Source organism: Melitaea cinxia, chromosome 12 (genome assembly GCF_905220565.1).
Source record: "Melitaea cinxia chromosome 12, ilMelCinx1.1, whole genome shotgun sequence".
NCBI classification, from domain to species: domain Eukaryota; kingdom Metazoa; phylum Arthropoda; class Insecta; order Lepidoptera; family Nymphalidae; genus Melitaea; species Melitaea cinxia.
In genome coordinates, this window is record NC_059405.1 from 2,560,057 (window position 1) to 2,577,777 (window position 17,721).

Sequence of the window (17,721 nt, forward strand, 5' to 3'; positions counted from 1 at the left end):
ATACCAGCCTCTGCAGTACCTACAGTTAAACCAAAAATACCGCAGTGCACACATATCTAGGTTGAGAAAAATTCGTTTTAATAATTTTTACTTTTTAAGAAGCACCTAATTGCAAACGAACACGATTTTCGTGTATTTTTACAGACAGCCAACCATTGTAAAAGTTAAAACTATCGTGATACCATTAAACTTTTCTCATTAAAGAATCTTCATTTTTTTTTTTCATTTTAAATGACTTTGTATGATGAAACTTTTATTGTCGACTAGCAAAGATTAAACTTTTTTTAGTATTAAAAGCTTTAAATTCACATAGACTGTCTACCTTGTTTCAAAAGCAATAAATAATAAAAAATTATAATATCTAATTTTAGTTTAATTAATAAAATATAAAAAAATTCAGTCGTATATCTTTAGGTTATAACAAAAAATCTGATGCTTATGATGATGCTTTAATTGTTAAAATAATACAGGATTGTTAGTACGCGAGATACCCTAAACCGTAGAAGAGAAGAGAAGTGAAAAGCTAAAACGGCACAAAGGTTACATGCTATTTATTGAATAAGTATATTATACGATGACATTTTGGTAGCAAGAGACGTTATGTTAAGCGGTGATGGTGCCGTTGGTTCAGCAGATATGCATGTCGACAAAAGTTTTCTTGTCCTTGAATGTGGGCCCCCAGGCGCCGTAATTCTTCTGCTCCGGCTTCTTCTTTTCCTGAGTTGATTGGCTTGCTATAGGTTTTCTGTAACACAGATAAATTAAATAATAAATAACTTCAAATATAATTTTGTTCCCTCTATTTAAACATCGTCCGTCAAAGACTTAGAAAGAAAGGGAATCAATGAACGAAATGATTAATGGGATTATTTTTTAAATTTCTTAAACCGTAATATTTTAAATATATTCTATTCGATTTCTAGATCCGTAAACAACGAATATAATTATAGCGTTCGGTTAAATTTCAGAATAGCATAACTTCGACCGAATTATCAGAAATGATGTTTCTAGCTCTACTTGGACTAAGAGGTGTTGCTGTTATTTCTAATATACTATATCAAATGATTTATTTAAATATTATTTTAATAAAATAACACGCTCATCAGGTGGTATTACACTTTCAAATTCTGATAAGTACAAAGCTAAATGTAACAAATCTGTCATTGTTCTAGCACAGATTTACGTGCACGAGTGCCGGTGGAATCGACATGACTATCTGACGTCACGTCACGTCAGCTATTAGGTAAAATAGTTTCTCTTGCAATTGTCATATAGGCTATCATGATATGATTCTAACAGTTGAAACAGTCGAATAAATGTCTGATACTCTTGGTATTAGTGTCTATATTTTATTTTTGACCGCCTATAATGTACTTATTTTGAAACCATGCAGAAATACGCGTCAATATTGGGATAGCGATAGTTGTCTTAAACACTAAACTTTCTGTCTTAATTTTTTTGGTTTCTTTTTTTCTCTCTCTAGCATCAGTACTAAAATCTGTTTTCTAAATTTGGAAGAAAAAATATTGATTGATTAACTACTATATATTAAATTCCATTGTTTCCAAGCTTACTAAATCGACCGTTTCTATATTTCTTTAGAAAAACCTTTCGAGTTCACACCAAATGCCACTTCATGTCAGATTAGAACTAAACATGTCTTAGAATCTTTCCTGAGACGTGCAAGTTTCTACTCAAAGTTTCCTTCCATCGCCGAATACGAGCTGAATTTTTAAACTAGCACGTTCGACATGAGAACAAATCACGATCATATTGGATCTATCTACTCATTTAAGAGTGAATATACATTATGTACATATATACTACAATAACAAATAGTTCTCAAATGGCATTTAAGCAATCAATTGTTACGAAATTGCAATCAATCGTAAGTTTTCATTGGTGTTAATTAAAATTGACGAGCCAATTGCTCGGAATATAAGAAACTTCTCTCATTTTCTCATCATCTTTTCTCTAACTTTGCCATTTTACTGAACAACTCTGCCTGATTGTATATTGTAATGATGAAAACAATTTTACTGCCACTACTTTTATGTCATTTTGACAATACTTACTTGATTAGAGCAGATACATCGAATTGCTTGCAGGCATGGGTAGCCTTAGTGGCTGTTTTGCATTCATCGCCGCGGGCCATTTTGTCGACCGGGTTAGTAGGTGATGATGATGAAGGTAATGAGAGTGGGGAAGCAGGCAGTCTACGGCACGTGCTGAATGTGAGTCAGTACGGCGTGCTCCAAGCGGTTTCCGGTATTAGCACGTCGGCTGCCTTTTCGAGTGCACAGATTTTTAGCTAGCCTGAAACAGAAATTAATAAATATTTTAACAGATTTTAAAAGACTACAATGTCGTTTTTGAACTTGATTATTTATTAAATGTAATAATTTATAAAAGAATAACTCTTATTTACATTTTAAATCCTCCTACAATAAATGCAGTAAGTATATCATCAAGAATGATTTTTCCTGACCGTATTTAACCAAACGGATACGCATCAGGTTAAAATTAGTATCATCTATGTATTAATTGTTAAGCAAAAACTTGTACCCCTTTTTACGAAAATTGCTCAGACGGAGGAATATGAAATTTCGCACAGTTATAGTTTATGCAGGAGTGCAGAATGCTATTTTTTTTTATTATGCATAAAAAATACATTAAATCAATGAAAAAACACTACACACACTACCATGTGTTTGAAACACACACGCTTATATATACTAATCCTTTGTTTATTTTTAAGGTTTACACTATTTTTACGGATCGACACATTGATTTTCTTGAAAAATGAAGTAGGTACCAATATCTTGAACGTGCGTACATCCGAGGTTATAGACAAGGGTTTAATTGAACTCATATTAATATAAAAAAAAAACTTTACGCCCAACATTAACTGAAGTTTTAAGGTAGGTATAGTTCGCGTCATGTAAAAAGAACGCTGAAAGAAACTGGAGGGGCTGCATTTGCGCATGGGTATACTCGCGCACAAGTACTACTGTTTTATTTTTAACCGACTTTCAAAAAAAGAGGAGTTTCTCAATTCGACTGTATTTTTTTTATGTATGTTACATCAGAACTTTTGACCGGGTAGACCGATTTCGACAAATTTTGTTTTAATCGAAAGGTGGTGTGTCAATTTGTCCCATTTAAAATTATTTGAGATCTAACAACTACTTTTCGAGTTATATCTAATAATGCGTTTTTACTTGACGCTTTTTTCGTCGACCTACGTTGTATTATACGGCATAACTTTCTACTGGACGGACCGATTTTGATAATTCTTTTTTTGTTGGAAAGGGGATATCCCTAGTTTGGTACCGTGATAAGGAAACTAAGATCTGATGATGGAATCCTAGAGAAATCGAGGGAAACTCTCGAAAATCCGCAATAACTTTTTACTGGGTGTACCGATTTTGATAATTTTTAATTTAATCGAAAGCTGGTGTTTATCATGTGGTCATATATAAATTTTATTGAGATCTGATGACTACTTTTTGAGTAATCTTTGATAACGCGTAGTTGCTTGACTATTTTTTCGTCAATCTACGTTGTATTACTTGTCGATGTAATTGAAGTCGGTATTTTTTTTCGTTTGCGAGCAAACACAATTATTTAATTAGGCTTTCACTCGCAGCTTCGTATAATGGTTATTGGTAGGTACATTAAAAAATACTAGAAATACAAGTGCGAATAATTCGGACTAAATAAGTATAATAATTATCACTTTACAAAATCACAATTTTTTTTTAAACAAAAGCAATAACAAATTTTTTAGTTATTGAAATGTCGTATTCAAAAATATTAATTATCTGTACTCTCGATATTCGTATCTTAATAGTTTTTATGTGCTTAAAATGATAAATTGATATTTGTTTTTTAGTGAAATAAATAGTAAATGGAGAATTTTGTAATTTAAAACTTTTGTGCGCGATAATATTTTGAGTCTACGTCGAACTGTCCAACCAATAGCACACCGGCAAGCATGCGACACGTGATAAACACTCCCGTCCCCTACCCCATACCACCAAATAGACCGATAAATCGCTTCTGCGCAGCTTCAAGGCCAGCGTTCTTTTTACATGACGCGAACTATACTCGCTATGGTAAATTTGTTTTAGCTCGGAATTAAATAGGCTTAATTGGCACAGGTCGCAGATACAATTTTATTACTAAGCCTATGATTTATAAGTTACATATATACTTGAACCTAAATAATTTAAAATACTCTAAGTACTCCTGTGACCATGGTTGCTGTAAAGTATCCGAAACGTCGGGCTTTTAAAAACATAATAAACCGCGATGAAATCCAAAAAAAAAATTTCATTATAATGAGTGAAATTCGCAAAAACATTAGAAAACAATACTAACACAATATGATTTTATCTAAATTTCTATTGAGTATGAAGTGTTTATTTAAAAACAAAAGAAACAAGTTAAATTCTGATATTTGCATATGAGTCTAAAATAAATCTTAAGCAGGTTGTTTTCCTTGAGAAATTTATAATGTAGTTAATTGTGTAATCAAAGGTATATATTGATGTGCATAAGCTTGTTATACGAATAATATTAACATAAATACGATAACAATAAGTTCCGACGACTTGTGGAACTGGATAAACCGCCTGATGCAATAGTAAGCCTTATGCCGTCATACTGATTTAAATATTGTTTTTAAGGGTTACTATGATTTGCATCGGAATCACGCTAAATAGGTATATTTAGATTTTTAAAATTAAATATTTAAATGGAAATTATATTTAGTTTACAATGTAACATTTACAAATGTTCTCAGTATTGTTTGATAATATGATTACTTTAAATGTTTGAATAAGTTGTTTTAAGTCTTCGTTCTCGGTCACGTTTTAATTTTAATGCCCTCTCTCATCTGAACTGTTCTGAATTTAGGAATATAGAGTACCTATCAAGCGTCCTAGATCAAAGTATATACTGAAATCATGCCAAGTTGAATTCAAACTCATGCAGTAGTTTTGGCGTGATGCGGCCAAGATATAGAAAGACTGATAGACGAAAACGAAAAAAAAAAATCTTTTGGCATTCGTATCGATTACAAAATACCCCATAAAATAATTTTCTATAATAACTTCAGGCAAATACATACATATAATATATATAGGATGATCGACTACGTGCCCTCGTACGTTACTCTAAGTAAATGGAGGTTTCTGTATCTACACCTGTAATGGATTACATTCCACGTGAAAAAAAATCCTAGCCCTTTTTTAAATTTAACTTTGTCTTAACATAGGGGCTACTCTTACAAAGTACCCCTGCAGTCCAATACTATGTTTCTTAGCCCTAAAAAGGTCGATAAAGTGTATATTATTTTAACTACTGCATCAAAGTATCTTGTCTATTTAAACAAAGTCAAATTATATATATATATATATATATATATATATATATATATATATATATATATATATATATATATATATATATATGTATATATGTATAGCAACAAGTAAATAATGTGTGCAAGTATGTCTATAGCAATATACTATAATTCCAGTCACGTTTACTCTTAATTTCGCTTAAGGTATAATTATACACTTATTTAATTTACTGTAAAATATATATTTTTTAATACTGTTGAGAATACTGACATTTATATAATTGTATACTAATATTACAATACTAAAATATTGATTTTTCTTTATCAATTTTTTAATGCATTTTGATAGATGTACTTATTATTTCAACGAACTCTTTTTAAAAACGGCTAAAAGCTAAGAAAGCTCGCTCTATGACTCATTGGAGACTGACTTAAATAGCAACCAATCTGAATACTCTTGTCAAGAAGTAAAACCGTAAAACATTTCATTTAATTTTACGCCTAACATTCATAACATCGAATAATGTGTACGTGTCGGTAATTATGTTAGTAATTGTCTTCAGGTCGAGTATGGCGTTCCACAGGGTAGTATTTTAGATCCTACACTGTTTTTGATTTATATCAATAAACTCTCTTCCTTGCTTTTTTCAAGGTAAATTGATATCGTATGCTGATGATACTGCATTAGTATTCGTCGGTGATACATGGTCTGAGGTTTTTGCAGCTGCGCAGGATGGTTTTTATGTTGTAATTGAATGACTTCAAAATAACAAATTAACAATAAATATTGAAAAGACCAAATATATGGTGCATTCGATTCGCAACATAAATGGGCCGGGTGAGGTCTACAAACTGATATGTCATTCCTGTGGTCGAGGCTCAAACTGCGCTTGCCCTTTTATTGGGCGAGTGGATTTTGTCAAATATTTAGGTATTACCATAGACTGTAACCTTAACTTTAAACGGCATATTTATGATTTATCAAGTAAAATTCGAAAGTTAACTTACATTTTTGGAAATCTTCGAGACGTTGTTGAACTAACTATTTTAAAAAGAATATATTTAGCTATATTTCAATCTATCATTTCATATTGCATTGTATCTTGGGGTGGAGCATCAAAAACAACTTCAAAATCTCTTGAGATAGCTCAACGCGCAGTACTAAAAGTTAGTACTTTCAAGCCACTTCTTGATCCAACGAATGAAATATATAAATATTGTGAGGTCCTGACAGTTCGACAGTTATTTTTACTTCATATTATCTTAAAACAACATTTAGAGCTATATAATTATAGCAAGAAAATATTAAATAAGCACCGAAATTATACAATATGTTCCAACAATCAAAAGTTTCGAACTGCGTTTATTCGTAAATTTTATTGTTACTTGGGACCTTTTATATATAACAAAATTAATAAAAGGTTGAAAGTTTCTTCTGACAATAGTAAAATATGTAAAACAAAAATTTTAAACTATTTTTTGAGCTTATCTTATGATGATACGGAAAATCTTATCTGCACTTAAAATTGCTAAAGTAAAACTAATCATTACTGTGAAAAACTTGCACAATCAGCTATCCATTATACACAAAAGCACACCCCTTTCCCCCCCCCCCCCCCCCCCACACAAAACAGCATGCGAGTACTTACTCTCACTTCGCTTATACTTAATAAAATATTCGTTAATATTAAGAAGAAGAAAAAAAACTTATTTTTATAAACAATTATGTTTTGATGGTAAATATTTCCAAACTTTAATAATTGTCAACCTTTTTTGTTTTTTTCCAAATTTTGTATTTATAATCCTTGTTTTATTATTGTGATGTCATCTTTGTAGTAGTACCTATTATTTATGTTTTCGCTATCTGAACGCAAAGTCACTGGGGAAGACACTGTGGCCTGTAACACAGCTTTTTTAAGCTAGTTATTATTAGTACTATTATTATTATTAATCCGATTTTAAAAGGAGACCCGTCTTATTTTAACTGTATTAATAAATTTTATCTTTCAACCACTAATGTGGCAAACAACAACACGGTCAGCCGCACGAAACATACATTTTGTAGTCTCATGGACACCTGCAATAGCATAGCACACACAAGCTAACAAACACGTTACCCTACACCACATTTTGACACAAAGAAACCCCGGGAGCCTTACAACAACAGCAACAAAACTCTACTTGACAGCTATCATTTGGCTCCTGGGAAGGGTCAGGTGTAGGGTTAGCAATGCGTTAGCGATGTTAGTCTAGATGCTAGTGAGTAGTGTTGATACTAGTCGTTTAAAAAAATCTAAAACATTTGTCATTGTTTAGAAACGTTTTCACAAAAACTTTTTATTACTTCGAGCTTACGAGTGTTCTGTTTTGTTTAGTCTCGACATATTTTTATATGGCATGACGTCTGAGACATTTGTGACACTTATATGTAGGTCAAAAGAGTACGTCTCACTGCATATACGAGTACACTGAAAAATAAAAAGAAGCTACTAAAAATAATTAAAAAAACATCTACATAAATACAAATTAATGAATCACGAAAATGTATGTACGCACATAACTTCTGATGGCGTTGATAAATCACTATTTTATTTCTCTATTTTTTTACTTAATATAAATAAACAAGTGTCTGAGTTAAATGTAGATTTTTATTGTATTGATTGCAGTTACAATATTACACAGTATAAGTATTACATCTTCTTCGTTCTTTTGTTACTTGATAAATATATATTATATAATAATATAAAATTATTTAAATTTCATACATGTATATATAACGCGTCAAGATGTCCCGTTATTTAGGATTGTGAAAATATTCCACGATAATTACTTGATAAACCAGTTTTTAATATTGATTATTTGAATCGTTGAATAACGTCAAAACTTAGACACGTGAATACGGAGGATATAGTCACGAAAACTTTGAATTTTTTTTTTATCTGTGTCTAAAATATCACTATACCTACCTACTTTAAATTCATTGTAACAAATGAGTCATTATTGACTATTGACCGACTAGATTTAAAAAAAAAAGATTTATGTTAATACACATTTTATAAATACTTGAAACATTGAATCCTTTTTTATCAAATACTGAAACAAGCTAATTTATAGTTATCTTTTCAGGTAATATATTACAAGAAATATTTTTCAGGCAATATGCAGTTGAGCTACTCAAAATGTGGAACAGCCCGGCTAAGGTTGTACCTCGACCTTACAGAAGATGACAGCTAAATAATACTGCTTTCAAGCAGTGTTGTGTTCGTGTTGGTGAGTAAGATGACCAGAGCTCCTAGAGGGAATTAGGGATAGGGTTGGCAACGCGCTTGCCATGCTTCCTGTTTTACAGGCATCTATAGACTACGGTAATACCATCTTACCATCAGGTGAACCGTACGCTTGTTTGCCGAACTTGTTGTGAAAAAAAAAAGATTTCTAAAAAATTTTGCTCATCTTTTCATCATAAAAGTTCAATGACTATCAGATGACAGTGTTATGTCACGCAAGAGTGTAGTGGCTCGCACGCAGAGGCCGCGTGGTCACCTAGAAACTATTCATCGATTTATGATCTCCTAGTAAACACGAACCAGTTTATAAAATAATATATACATATATTAATTAACATACCGTATTTTTTTATGTTGCTTTGTTTATCATAATTCGCAGTGATAGAAAAAATTACAAATGACGCCAGTTTATGACAAAAATAATCCGATATTTATTGTTAGCGATTTAGCGTTAAAGGCAGTTAATTGCCTATATATATAACTATACAAATTTTCAAGGTTATTAATTTTATCGCAACTGGATATTAAAAAAACTAATTTACTGAAAAATTAAAGCAAAACTTGTAATTTATATAGATACTGATTTCTCAATAGAGTTTCATAAACTAAGTTTCAACTCCCTTAGTTAATCAAACATAAATATTCATCTTTATTCATAATGTCGATCAAAATGGAACGCTTTCACAATTAAAAAGAGAAATGTTTAATTTTAGCTTAAGTAATTAGAATGACGAACGTAAAGACTTGCTTACATTCTTGTTAACATTCCACAGACACATTCTTAACACAATATTTCCATATTCAATTTCTTTCAATGATTGCAATGTATTTGTAGGTAACTAAAACCTTCATTAAAATTTCTAATACGTGTGTATTAGAAAAAAATAGCTAAAGCGTATTTTTCGGTGCAGGATTGTATTAACTAGTGGTCGAAATTCGACCATAATTAACTTCAGTTATAAGTATATAATTATAAACAAAAGAGTATATATTTTGCGGGTGTCTGAATACATGATAGTGTGTGTATTGTATATAATGTATTTTTATGCATAATTTAAAAAAAAGTTAGCATTCTGCACTCCTTCTCTACATAAACTATAAGCGTGCGAAATTTCATACTCCTCCGTTCGCGCAATTTTTGTAAAAAGGGGTACAGAGTTTTTGCTTCTCACATTAATAATTTATATATATAAGAGATTTCCACCTATATTATATTATTATTAACTCATCTATCTCTGGAACCATGAGGCGTAGAGACTTGAAATTTGGGACGAATATTCCTTTCGCTGAGTAGAATCAGTTAAGAACGGATTTTAAGAATTTTTACTGGGTGTACCCATTTCAATGATTTTTAATTTTATCGAAAGCTGATGTTTATCATGTGGTCATATTTAAATTACATCGAAATCTGATTACAATTTTTGGAGTAATCTTTGATAATGCGTATTTACTTGACTATTTTTTCGACTATCTACGTTGTATTACTTGTCGATATAATTGAAGTCGGTTTTTTTTCGTTTGCAAGCAAACACAATTATAACTATAACTAATTAAGATAAATATAACTTTAATTTGTAAAATGACGATTCAAAAGTGCTTTTAAAGCCTATTTGAATAAGGTTAATTTTTGATTTTAATTATTTTTACTAACTCCTTCTATTGCTACTCTTACTACTAAATAAAAAGCTTTATAAATTAGAGTTAATAGAATTAACGGAAAACATAAGAGGTATGTAGTTACTAGTTGAGGTAAACTGATAGCAGTAAGGAGTTAGATCACATTGTGACTGTGTGTGTAGATTGACTAGCAAAACCTCCATAGATTAATTACTTTTTAACTCAAAACACTGAACTAAACTAATTAAAAACTAAGAAAATGTTAGACATTAAAATCCATAGCCTAGAACTATCACGAAAAAAACAACATATGTGTGAATTATGTTACAAGATTGTTTACTTGTTCTTGGTAAAATATTTAAAAGTTATATTTCATTGTTAATAACGTTATTATGTAAATGAAATAGGTTACATAAATAACAGTAAGACACACGCACACATCTCACACTGAATTCCCCCAGTAGGATTCCCTCCTGTGTTGAGGGTACACATACAATACACAAATATTAACGACTAGACCACTGCAAACATATTTAGGGCTAATACGAATGTATTTATTTACGGGGATCGAGCCCGCAAACGCCAGCGCAACAGCCGCAATCCAACATTGCGCTAACGCGTCGTCATCACAGTAAATTACATTACTCTGTCTCCAAGCAATAATATTCAAAAACTCTCTCAAGATAAATGATATTTTCAATTATAAGCTAAGAACCTATAACGACAATAGTTGGTATGTAGTTAGCTAAAATTCAAAAAAAACAATGGCTATTTATATGTATCTTTCTATCTCAAGGTAACTAATGTTGCAGATAACTATACCATAAATTAATTGGTACATGTTACATGAAGCGTTGTCGCGCAACGGTTACAGCATTGGTTTGTGGCTGTTGTGCTGGCGGTTGCGGATTTTTATTTAATGGTTTTAGGAACGTTTTTTCAACACGATTACCTAAAAGCATATCGTAGTATAAAAACAATGTTGTCGTTTCACGTTATTTATTTACAAATAAAGGCTTGTAATCTAAGGTAGCCGGGACGCCGCGTTGGCGCAATGGTTACAGCCATGAATTGTATCTGTTGCGCTGGCGGTTGCGGGTTCGATCCCCGCACATGACAAACATTTGTATTGGCCATACAGATATTTGTCGTGGTCTGAGAGTTTGAGCAGTCCTTGTGGGTCTTCCCACTGTGCTTCGGATAGCACGCTAAGCCGTCAGTCTCGGTTGTTATCATGTACATCTGATAGCGATCGTTACTCATAGTAAGTAATATATCCGCCAAGCCGCATTGGAGCAGCGTGGTGGATTAAGCTCTGATCCTTCTCCTACGTGGGGAAAGAGGCCTATGCCCAGAAGTGGGGTATTACAGGCTTAAGCGAAAAGCGATAATACATGTCCTATATTATATATTTACTCGTTTTAAATAAACCGATATTTTTTATAATGAATAAAAAGAGACTGGTCAGACGAGATTCTTTTAATTTAAAATTAAAATGAAACGGCATACAACGCGTTACACTATATTATAGTATTGTTGCGTAAAAGTTCTTATTTTTTACCTGAAGAGAGATATTAACACATATGTGCCTATGCTTTTATTCAAAAGCCTATGCTTTTATTCAAAAGCCTATGCTTTTATTCTCATTCTGGAAATCCCAGAAAATCGGAGGTGAAACAATGGTTCAGTCAAACTCTATATGTACCTCAAGACTCAAATACCAAACTTGTGTTGACAATATTTCAAGAAAACGAGTTTCGCCTTTAGAAAGTATCTAATAAACGATCGAATTGATTATATTTAAATAAAATTTTATACAAAAAGCTGACATGTAATATAAACTTCTAAATGCGCAGTATGTCGATCTTAGACTAGGAGTTTAATAAGCTTTATTTATATTATTATTATTCGTTGATGTTAATGACTACAACTTACCTTCATGAGTATATTTATTGTATTTTTTTTAATGACTAAGTTATACAAGCTATGTCGATACTAAGTTTCAATAAAGTCTATTCGAAACTAACAAGCAAAAGTTTAACACCCAAAAATAGTTATTTCATACAATGTATTAAGCGTAAAACAAAATTAAACTACGTCCTCGCAACGGTTTTAATTACATTTATATACTAAAACAATTGATTGTAATTTAAAAAAAAATACTGACCTGGGTAGAAATTTGTCGGTTATCGCGAATTTTCTCTTCAATTTTGTCATTGACACATAAATTTCGGTAATAAAAGTAATAAAATATTTATATTAAATGAGCAGAATTTAGCGGCCGAATGAAACGGGAACAAATTCCGTACTGTAGCCGGTTGCTTCCAATCACCACTTATGTACTTCTGAACTGTTTCTCATACTGGTTTTTGACGTCACTGTGTGTTTTAAAAGCGCTATTTATCTCTATAAAACGATGTCCCCGCGATTCTAATCGCAAAATTAAAAACTTAAGGTTTTTTTTCTATATTTCTCATGCATCTCACTCATTCTTTATGGTTATTTCGGGGCTTATTTTTTTTTATATTTTTTTTTTTTATTGATCTGATAGGTAATTGTGTTAGCAGGCAAACGAAGAAAAACCGACTTCAATTATATCGACAAGTAATACAACGTAGGTAGACGAAAAAATAGTCAAGTAAATACGCATTATCAAAGATTACTCTAAAATTTGTTATCAGATCACGATGAAATTTAAATGTTACCACTTAATAAACATCGGCTTTCGAATAAATTACAAATCATTAAAATCGGTACATCCCATGTAAAAAGTTATGCGGATTTTTGAGAGTTTCCCTCGATTTGTCTGGGACCCCATCATCAAATCCTGGTTTCCTTATCATGGTACTAAACTAGGGATATTTCCTTTATCAAAATCGGTACATAAACGACGGAGTTATCTCCGAATATACATAATATATATACGATCGAATTAAGTAAACTCCTCCTTTTTTTGAAGTCGGTTAAAAATGGAAAACAATCTTGTCGATCTTTATTTGTCGTTCCTTCTATCTGTTAGTAATTAACAACAAAAATAAATAGCTTATACATATATAAGTGAAGGGTCCTTTTTTGTAGGAGCCTTCGTCAGTATTACCTTAGTTTATGTGGAATCTTTATAATTTAAACCTCCTTAAACCATTCTCTCTCCTGGATAGATATTTAATTACATTGAAATAGTGATTAATACAGAAAATTAAGCAACAGATATGTGACATACACAAAATGAGCAAGATAAAGTTTATTCTCTGATTTTTTCCGTAATGCGTATAATGAAAAAATCCACGAAGGTTTGACCACAACGTATTATATATACGATAGTTATTGGTAAAATTTGTTACATGTCTTATTTTTACGTTCATTGATTTTGATGTAGAAATGTCACTGTTTAATTGAAATTTGTCTACTGTGTGGCTACGGTAGTAAAGAATATAGCCACCCCCTCTCTTCCCATGGGTGTCGTAAGTGGTGACTAAGGGATAACACAGTTCCACTACCACCTTGGAACTTGAAAAGCCGATCGATGGCGGGATAACCATCCAACTGCTGGATTTGAAATGCACAGGCCGAAGACGGGCAGCAGCGTCTTCGGTGCGACAAAGCCAGCCCTGCGGTCACCAACCCGCCTGCCCAGCGTGGTGATTATGGGCAAAATACATGAGTTTACGCCATTTTTGGCACGAACTTGTGGAGGCCTGTGTCCAGCACTGGACTGTGATAGGCTGAAATGATGATGATGATGATGAATTGAAATTTGATTTCGAATTGAAAAATAGAATGTAAAAAGCCTGTATGAATTTGATCTACAATGAATAATTGTCAATGAATGTCCTGTTCGAAGTAATGACTACGGAAATTTCATTTGAAAAAAACTTTTATATTGGTGACTTCTATTCGAAAAAAGAACGTTATGTTTAGAGTTTCCTTCTATAGAGTTCTTTATTTGTAAAATAAATACTGAAAGTGTTCAAAAAACGAATTATGTTAAGGATTTCGGTGTATCGTAATCTTCATTTTGAAAAAAAAATTATCGGAAGTATTAAAATATCGAATTCTGTAAAGGATCTTTATTTATCGAATTCTACATTTCGAATATATATATATATATATATATATATATATATATATATATATATATATATATATATATATATCAGAAAACGACAAGAATTTTTGTTTTTAATTTCTCATAATTCTTCTATAAATAAATTACTAAATGAAAAGTATAATGTTAGTTTTCTATGCTAATGATGGTAAAAGTCTTTCGTCTCTTACGAAACAAATAATTCTGTAAACTTAAAAACAATAATTAATAAATAGATTTATTCAACTTAATCAAGTAATATAGCAGGTGGTTTCAATCACGTTTTCTCGTTTTTTGTTGACATCACGTACGACAGAGATCACGCAATATTTTGTTAACAATCATAACTAATGAGAAAAATATATAAATTCACAATTTTAATTCGCGAAAAGATATTTTTAATATATTATATTATTGTATATCTTTATATGCAATATTATGCATTCAACTATAAATGTCATCCGCACAAACCTTTGTCTCCTGGTTCTAAGAGAAGGGTCGAAGCTTAATCCACAATGATATGTTAAGATGTTCAACAATCAGCATAAATATATAATGATGATGTGACTGTCGTAAACTGAGGTACATTAGGAAATTTCCTACTCAAAATATTTAGCAGCCCGACTAGATTAGTACCTCGACATTACAAAAGATCCCAGCTAAATAATACTGTTTCAAGCATTGTTTTCAGGCAGAAAAAAAATCATTGTGCAAAATGTCACACTGTCACGGATTTCGTCTGAATTTAGCTTATGGCAAGGCATGTAAACGAACCTACAATGATTAAACAAAAGAAAAGGAAACTAAATTAAAAGAAATTTTGAAGAGCTGACTCAGATTTAAAACCGTCGCCACATGATAAATATTTTCAAAAAAATTACGCCATTTTCTAAAACTTTTGTTTATTATTATTTACTTATCAGAAAAACAATAATTTAGTTACGAATATTCAAGAAACGAATCCTTTTGGGAACGCATATAAAAAAGTAATTATAATAATCATTAATTGTTTTATCAAATGGCCTTGTGCGACATATTTCAAACTAATTGTTTTTTTCTCATAAAATAGTAATTACATATATTATTTGGTGACATGATCTTTTAAAACATATTTTTTTAATTTTTTATATATTTTTTTTTTGTTTATATACATATTACATAAAAATAAAATCAAGTACTACCCAGACTCAAAAGAGAATCCAACCTACAACCCCCGGAGCAGAAAACAGGGCCAACAAACTTTTTTTTTTTGATATCGCAGGGTAACCCATTTACGGGTGATATCCAGGATGCCCGGGTAGGCATTCCTAGACCGTATGTCGGCTTAGCACTTGGGGGTGCACTACCGACCAAAACCCCTGCGGGAGCCTTCAGCCGCTTTAATTGGAGGGTCCCGGATCTGCAGGCAACAGGATCCCTCCAGCGACAGGCTGGCCTCGGCGAAAAGACCAGACTTCTCCCCCATGGGACTGTCCGGCTCACCTCTGAACAATCCCGACGACGCCATGTCTAGCAGGTCCGGGTTCCCATCCCGGCCCGACATGGGCACAGGGGCGTTACTGGAAACGCATTAAGTAGCGCCTCCTACGCACCCCCGTTTGTCGCCTGCGGACGGAGGCCTCGTCGGCGGCCCCCTCCCTCATCCGCTCGTCGTTCTCCTTCTGGGACATTACTGTCTCGCAGAAGGAGACCATCGCCTTCCAGGACTCGTCGTCACCGAGCATCGCGGTGATAACGCTCGGCAGTGACAAGTCCCCTCCGAGGACTGTCGTCAGATCGCGACGTAGCGCCGCCCATCTCGGGCACACCTCGAGGGTGTGCTGGGCAGAGTCCACCGCCGCGCCACAATCGTGACATTCAGTCGTCGGCTCCCTTTGGGCCGTCCGACACAAGTATTCACCAAAGCAGCCGTGCCCGGTGAGAACCTGCGTCAGACGGAAGGTGAGGGGTGTGCGCTTACGTCGCATCCACCGCTCAAGGACCGGGCAGGGCCAACAAACTGCGCCAACGGGCTAGTCATATTTTGCTCTATCATCTAATATTACATTAATTAATAAACATTATTATATTTACATGTACAACATACTACATAATGTATGTGTTATCTTTCTATATCTATGACGAAGCGTTAGCGCCAGGTCACAACACTGGCTGTTACGCTGGCGGTCGCTGGTTCAAAATTAATCCTTATTAGATGTCTATGTCAACAACTGGGATTGGCGACCTTACATGCTTTCCGATAAGATTGAGCGACCCGCATTGCATGGCCGTAAAAAAATGTCCAAATACAACCGAATCTACGACCGCTGATGTTAAGACAACTACTGCACCAGAAAAGCGTTATTTAATATTATAACTATAACATAAAATAGGAGTATAAAGATAATTTCAAACAGTAGTCGTTATTTTAAATTAAGATTAAGATGACATGAAATACCATTAAAAGCAGGTGTCGCGATTAAGTTAGCGTCGTCTTCTGGAACTCGGCCAAATGCTATAATGACAAGCTTCCAAGCTAGTTGTCGATCGCCTGAATATCAATATATAAAAAAAAATCTTTAGCGCTTTATAAAGATTTCAACACTTAGTAACATCATTTATGATTTAAAATGTATACTTTTTGATCCTTCTCCTACATGGGGAATGAGGCATATATAGTAGTGGGATTTCACAGACTGAAGCGTAAATAGTTTAGGTTTTTTTACTATAATTTGTAATAGTAACAGCTATTTTAAACCGAAACTACTTTGTTCCTTAACATATTTAAAGAAAAAAATTAGGTATAAGCAAAAATTACACCTCTAACCCAGTGAAATTCGTACCGCAATATCCTATATAATATAGTTTTTAGTTTTCTAGTATACGTTGTAGTAATAACGAATACAATAAAGGGGAATAATCCAATTTGGTGCTGTTTTTATCAGTCGGAAGCTATGTTAAGCTCCTGGGGGAATTGAGGGTAGGATCGCCAACGCGCTTGCGACGCTTCTGGTGTTGCAGACGTCTATGAGCTACGATAATCGCTTACTATCACGTGAGCCGTACGCTTGTCGACCTAGTCACTTATATAAAAAAATGTACATTTTGGCTTATATAAAAGGTTCAAATACTGTTAATACGAGTAAGGTTAACACATAGCACGCTTGCGATGCTCCTGGTGTAGCATACATCCTTATGCTATAGTAACCGTTTACCAACAGACAGACTAAACACATATTTACCACCGTAGCAATTGATACAAGGTAATAAATTACTTATTGGTTGAAGGTAATGCCGCTCTGTATTCTTTTTATTATCTAAATTACTTCACTCTTATTTACCAAAATGTAAAACAGATAAAATACATGGTACTAATGTGTTTATAA

General features: G+C 32.9%; 1 long non-coding RNA gene across 1 annotated transcript; it reads right to left on the reverse strand.

Annotated features, from left to right (window-relative positions):
- Positions 1 to 433: 433 nt before the first annotated feature.
- Positions 434 to 12,607, reverse strand: LOC123658416. Its single transcript, XR_006743872.1, has 3 exons — positions 12,440 to 12,607; positions 2,076 to 2,316; positions 434 to 745 (listed from the first exon to the last, which is right to left on the reverse strand). It is a non-coding gene; the product is annotated as an uncharacterized LOC123658416 (long non-coding RNA).
- Positions 12,608 to 17,721: the final 5,114 nt, after the last annotated feature.